Source organism: Agrilus planipennis, unplaced genomic scaffold (assembly GCF_000699045.2).
Source record: "Agrilus planipennis isolate EAB-ADULT unplaced genomic scaffold, Apla_2.0 scaffold14, whole genome shotgun sequence".
NCBI lineage: Eukaryota > Metazoa > Arthropoda > Insecta > Coleoptera > Buprestidae > Agrilus > Agrilus planipennis.
Window position 1 is genome coordinate 10,395 of NW_020442313.1, and position 6,352 is coordinate 16,746.

Here is a 6,352-nt window from a genome sequence, read left to right on the forward strand (position 1 = left end):
CCCTACATTAGTAGACGATACTTGGAATATATATATAAATGGTATTGGCATAGAAAACTTCGAATTTCACTGCCATCTATACATAAAACTATGAAGCGTAACCTAAGGGGCGCATTTCAAAATTACACCAAATTTTATTTTTTGTTTTAAATGGAAATTGAAAAAAAAAAACAAATTTAATAACAAAGTATAAATGCAGTAATAAATATAATTAGCACAATATACGAGTAAATAGCAAACATCAATTAATTAAAATATAGATACTAATACAGGTATATTTGTATGAACAAAGAAATTGTTCTTTACCTAATTTAGTACTGCTTCCTGCTTCTACAGGGGGTGCTAACGATTCAGAAACTGCAGAAATACTAGCTTCTGTATTGTCCATTGTGAGTGTACTTTCTATAACAAATAATTATATATGTTTTGGATATTTGAAACTGTTATCTGCATAACTACCTGCAGTTGAAACAATTCTTCTTTTCCCGTCATATGTTTTCACTGGATGCAGTACTTTTTCATCTTTTAATGGGGCAATTCCGTCTGCTTCTATTCCTCTACCAGAAGAAGTTCTACAAAACATTTTTTTTTAGAACTTAAGTTTCACAACAACAAATTACAATACCTGCCACTTTCGTTGGAACCGCTGTTACTTCAGGAAAATGGAAAGCGGCATCTTGACCTTTAACTCCTGCAGGAACTGTATAATCTACGTAGAACATTTCAAATTAATTTGACCCCGTAATAGTGTAGACTGTACATCACGGTTTTTCTGTGTTGGGCAGAAAACATCCTTTCTTTACTTATTGTAAAGCATGATTGAAGTACTNATACTTGGAATATATATATAAATGGTATTGGCAAAGAAAACTTCGAATTTCACTGCCATCTATACATCAAACTATGAAGCGTAACCAAAGGCGCGCATTTCAAAATTACACCAAATTTTATTTTTTTTTGTTTTAAATGGAAATTGAAAAAAAAACAAAAATAAAATTAACAAATTTAATAACAAAGTACAAATGCAGTAATAAATACAATTAGCACAATATACGAGTAAATAGCAAACATCAATTAATTAAAATATACATACTGAGACAGGTATATTTGTATGAACAAAGAAATTGTTCTTTACCTAATTTAGTACTGCTTCCTGTTTCTACAGGGGGTGCTAACGATTGAGAAACTGCAGAAATACTAGCTTCTATATTGTCCATTGTGAGTGTACTTTCTATAACAAATAATTATATATGTTTTGGATATTTGAAACCGTTATCTCCATAACTACCTACAGTTAAAACAATTCTTCGTTTGCCGTCATATGTTTTCACTGGATGCAGTACTTTTTCATCTTTTAATGGGGAAATTCCGTCTGCTTCCATCCTCTACCAGAAGAAGTTCTACAAAACATTTTTTTTAAAACTTAAGTTCACAACAACAAATTACAATACCTGCCACTTTCGTTGGAACCGCTGTTACTTCAGGAAAATGAAAAGCGGCATCTTGACTTTTAACTCCTGCAGGAACTGTATAATCTAGGTAGAACATTTCAAATTAATTTGACCCCGTAATAGTGTAGACTGCACATCACGGTTTTTCTGTGTTGGACAGAAAACATCGTTTTTTTACTTATTGTAAAGAATGATTGAAGTATTCAATATATTACTTACTTGCAGGATAGGTAAAAGTACTTCTTACAAACATTTTAAAATATTACAAGTCGTGAAACTACTCACTATTGCTCAATAACGCCACAACTACTGCGGAATTCCTCTGATAATCGCAACCGCCATCGCATCATCTGTTGTCGTTTCAGTAAAATGTATGTCGCCTGGTATGTCGGTAATGTCGATTTTGGTAATTTAAAAATTTTAAAAACTTACGTGGGGTAAACTTAGGTGTCGCTCGCGCTCGACATTTCATACCCTGGTGTGGACCCTGGCTGGGCTGGGTCAACAAGTGGTTGACCCTGGAGAGTCCGAGGTTTGCCCCCCCGTTGTGAGTGCGGTGAGAGGGTTCAGCGCGCTGAATCAGCCTCGAATGGAATGGGCCCCGCCACCCGTACTAGTAAGGTGGGGCGGAGGTAGAGCAGTGGCCTTTGTATTGAGTTGTTCATGTTAGAATTCATTTAGATTCTGGCTGGTATCAAGTTAAAGACAGTAGATTGGGATCGTTAGTTTTGACCAAAGTTAAATGAAAATAATTTGGAAGTAAGATAGACCTGAGAACTAATTTAAATGCGAAGCCATGTGTGCGTCAAATAGGGTGGTTTCTGATTCGACTGTCTAATGTGACTAAGGGTAGTGGCTGCTTTACCGAGGAGGCCAGAGTGTGTGTATAGGTCACTCTGGTTGGACTGGGTCAACATGTGGTTGAGCCGTGGAGAGTCCGGTTTATTTTGCCCCCCCAGAGGTGGGTGCGAGTTGAGGGCCTCACCGGCAGCTGGGCCGCGCCCTTTGTTCTAGTCATCGGTTCAGCGGGGGTAAAGCAGGCCCCAACGTTATTATTTTATTGAGGCATANATTCGACTGTCTAATGTGACTAAGGGTAGTGGCTGCTTTACCGAGGAGGCCAGAGTGTGTGTATAGGTCACTCTGGTTGGACTGGGTCAACATGTGGTTGTTCCGTGGAGAGTCCGGTTTATTTTGCCCCCCCAGAGGTGAGTGCGAGTTGAGGACCTCACCGGCAGCTGGGCCGCGCCCTTTGTTCTAGTCATCGGTTGAGAGCGGGGGTAAAGCAGGCCCCAACGTTATTATTTTATTGAGGCATAGTAATTGCTAGATTAATTGGTATCTGTATGTGAAGATACAGACAGTCGTCTCAGGCCACATTAAATGACAAATATTTGAGATATTAATTGACTTACAAATATTATGAAATGCTCATTCTCTTAAGGCGATCCTTTTGGAGGGCCTGGACGCTTATGTTGTTTTACTTTTCTTTTGTCTAGCTTATTACAATTCACCACGATTGACCTGTGCGTGATTTACGTGAGTTCGCGGTAAGTTTCGACTGACCGAATTCAGTGTTTTGGAATATTGACTGATATTAGTATGTAATTAGTGTTTAGTTTATTCTTATATTACTATTATACACATACAGAGAAAGCTCTTTCAAAAATATTTCTTTCTCTGGACAAATCTACGTACCCTCATGTCATGCAAGCCAAAACAGCCACTGAAGCATGACAAGCCCTGGAAAGTGCATTCGGGGACAAAGGACTTCACAGACGACTACGCCTCTTAAGAAATCGGTGTTCAATAAAATTAGAAAATTTCAACACCATGGAGGAATACGTTAATGAAGTTACGGCTTTGTCTCAGCAACTTCTGTCAATGGGAAAACCACTAGACGACGAATTTTTGGGAGTTATACTTCTACAGGGTCTTACAGGCTCTGGGGGGTTGAAATAACTTCAGACTTCATAAAAACCAAATTACTATAAGACACAAAATGGCAAAACAGTAAATAAAACAGTGTCGGTGCATTTGCTGCAAAGAAAACGAAAAAACTTCCGTGGTGTTGTGTGTGTTCTATAATGAAAAATATAACAGAGTTTCCCAAAATAAGCTTGATTTAATCCATTCAGACCTTATGGGTCCTATGGAAGTCGAATCATGGGGTAAAAAAAGGTATATCTTCACTTTAATTGACGGTAATACAAGGAAAATGTTTTGTTATTTTCTAAAAAATAAAAGTGAAGTTTCAGACATTTTTAAGAACTTCTGCTCCATGATAGAAAATCAAACTGGAAGAAGAATTAAAGTTCTAAGAACTGACAATGGGAGAGAATACTTCAACGAGCAATGCGTTTGATGTTTGTCGTCTGCGACGATGACTGCAAGATATCATTAACTTTTCTATTATCATTGTTTGCTTTTTTTTTTGTTCTTTGTTTAAAGCACCATAAACATTGAGGGAGAATGTTGTGTATTCAATCTTTTAGCTGCTTCATCGAAGAGTATTTTATGAATTTAATGTATCGATGATTTGTGAGTCATCTGGGCTAGAGCATGCGTTTATCTTTTGTCTAGGTTCGACCGATTAGTCTGTTTACATTATTCGTGCTCCGGCTTCGATGCCTTCTTAAGTTCTTTGTAATAGTAGTCGTAAGTTTGCCTTGAAACTATAATCTGTTTTTCTGTTCATCTTAAATACAATGTACATATTATTGTTTTTGCATTTTCTTTTAAAAACCATAGTTCCACGCACTGCCGCATCAAATTGCTAACAAATCTCATGCCCAGGCTGCAACAATCAAAGCAGTATAGTCCACATGCTTATGGAATGTCCTCACCTCCAAATATAGAGAGACAACAACAAACTGGCACCAACCTTCAACTCTCAGTCGGGACAGAAAGCTATCCTTCAATTCTTTAAATTCATTAGAGTGTTTGATTAACTTTAAAGAAAGAAACTGCAAAGTGTATAAATGTATACGTATATTAAATGTTACATGTAGTAATTATAATTAGACAAACACGTTGGCCGCCAAGCTCAAAATAAGTGTTTTTCATTTTTTGGACTTCTCTTTTTAAAAACAGTTGATAAAGTACTGGGGTACTATATTTCGGTAAAATAAAGGTTATTCTTTGATTTTCCCTCATTTTCTTTGTGTGCCAAAAAAATACACAAGGCCCATGAAAATGTTTTGAGTAAAAATCTTAGTCAGAGGCCGTTTGTAAGCTTTTGGACGCACATTTTCTTTTTTGGTTTTCCTTGCCTTTTTCTTTCTTATTTCTTTCTTTGTTCACAGATATACGAGAAAAAAGAAACCCCTAGCAGAAGAAAAAAAAAAAGAAATCAGAAAACCCCAAAATAAGAGAAAACAATGAATAATGTTTTTTTACTTTTCTTTTTTGTATTGTTTCAGGATAAAAAGAACGTATTGTTTTTGTAAACATAAAAGTGCAAAAGACTAGATAAAGTGTAAAAGACTTGATAAAGTATAAAAGACTTGATAAAGTGTGAAAGACTAGACTAATAGTTTCTTGAAATGGATTTCTCAAGTGATGATTCAGTCGCGGATCCTAATTATGATTCAGGCGACATCCCTCGTGCAGTTGGAGACTTATTTGCATCAAAAGATAATATGTCTGAATCAGCATACTCTTCAGAAGATGATATGACCCAAACTCAGTTGAGAAATATGGGGCATGCGAGCCTTCCACCAGACAATAGCAGACATATTTTCAGTACGAAATGTATTCCTTTAACTAGAAAAGTAACGTCAAGAAACAGATTTGAATTGCTTCTCAAATTCATGCACTTCTCTGACAATATTATACAAAAACCCCAAATGATAACGATCTATTCAAACTACGTCTGGTCGTCAACAAATTTATTCACAACTATAAAGAGGTATATACTTCAGCAAAAAAGAATGTGCATCGACGAAAACCTCATACCCTGGAGAGAATGTCTAATGTTGAGGCAATAAATCCCTAACAAGCGTCACAAATATGGGACGAAGGTATTCAAATTATGTTTGGACAAAAGTTATACCTGGAACTTGATGATATACTGTGATCCCAGAATCACTTGACGGATGCGGCTGAAAGTATAGTAATGGAGCTAACAGATGGGTTACTTGAGGAAGGAAGAGTCCTGTATACTGACAATTGGTATACTAAAGTACCCCTGGCTTACCGGTTCCGGCAACATGAGACTCTCTTAGTAAGCACTCTTTGACTGAACCAAAAGTTTTTACCTCCAGATGTGGTTGCTGCCAAATTACAAAAAAGAGATATTGCAGCCCGAGAAACAAGTGAGGGGATTACCATGTTGAAGTGGAGATACAACAGAATAGTATCCGCGCTTTAAACTAAATACTCATGGCTGAAAAAGATTATCAGTACAACTCGAATGCATCATAGATTACAACACTGGAAAATCCAGTATTGATCTTAGTGACCAGATGACGTCGTATAGCTCGGCTTTGAGACGATGTACAAAGTGGTACAGGAAATAATTTTTTGATGTGTTGTGGGGTACTGTACTCCGAAAATACTCGCAAAAGCCCTCCCAAAATTACATAATTCAGGGAAGAAGAAATAAGGGGAATGCTTCATAAATACGCACGTCAAGAAAACGAAGCAGAACAACCATTCCAACCGTCTGGAAACAAGCGACACAGGCACGTCCCGAACATGACGGGAAACTCTCCTCAAAATGAATGCTACAAAGTCTATGGCAGGAAGGGAAAAATTGTGGAAGGAAAACGCTACCCTAAACCCTAAACTTACTAATTGCTTTCCACCACTCAGATATTCCTTTTGCCTTATCAATTTCCCACCATGCTTCATCTTTCTTCTGTTGAGTTTCTTCTTTTAGCCTATTCCTACAACTTCTC

The 6,352-nt window shown here is 37.0% G+C and overlaps 1 long non-coding RNA gene across 1 annotated transcript; it reads right to left on the minus strand.

Moving 5' to 3' along the window:
• Positions 1 to 391: 391 nt before the first annotated feature.
• On the minus strand, positions 392 to 1,927 carry LOC108737528. The gene is made up of 3 exons (XR_003232231.1): positions 1,452 to 1,927; positions 460 to 572; positions 392 to 402 (listed from the first exon to the last, which is right to left on the minus strand). It is a non-coding gene; the product is annotated as an uncharacterized LOC108737528 (long non-coding RNA).
• Positions 1,928 to 6,352: the final 4,425 nt, after the last annotated feature.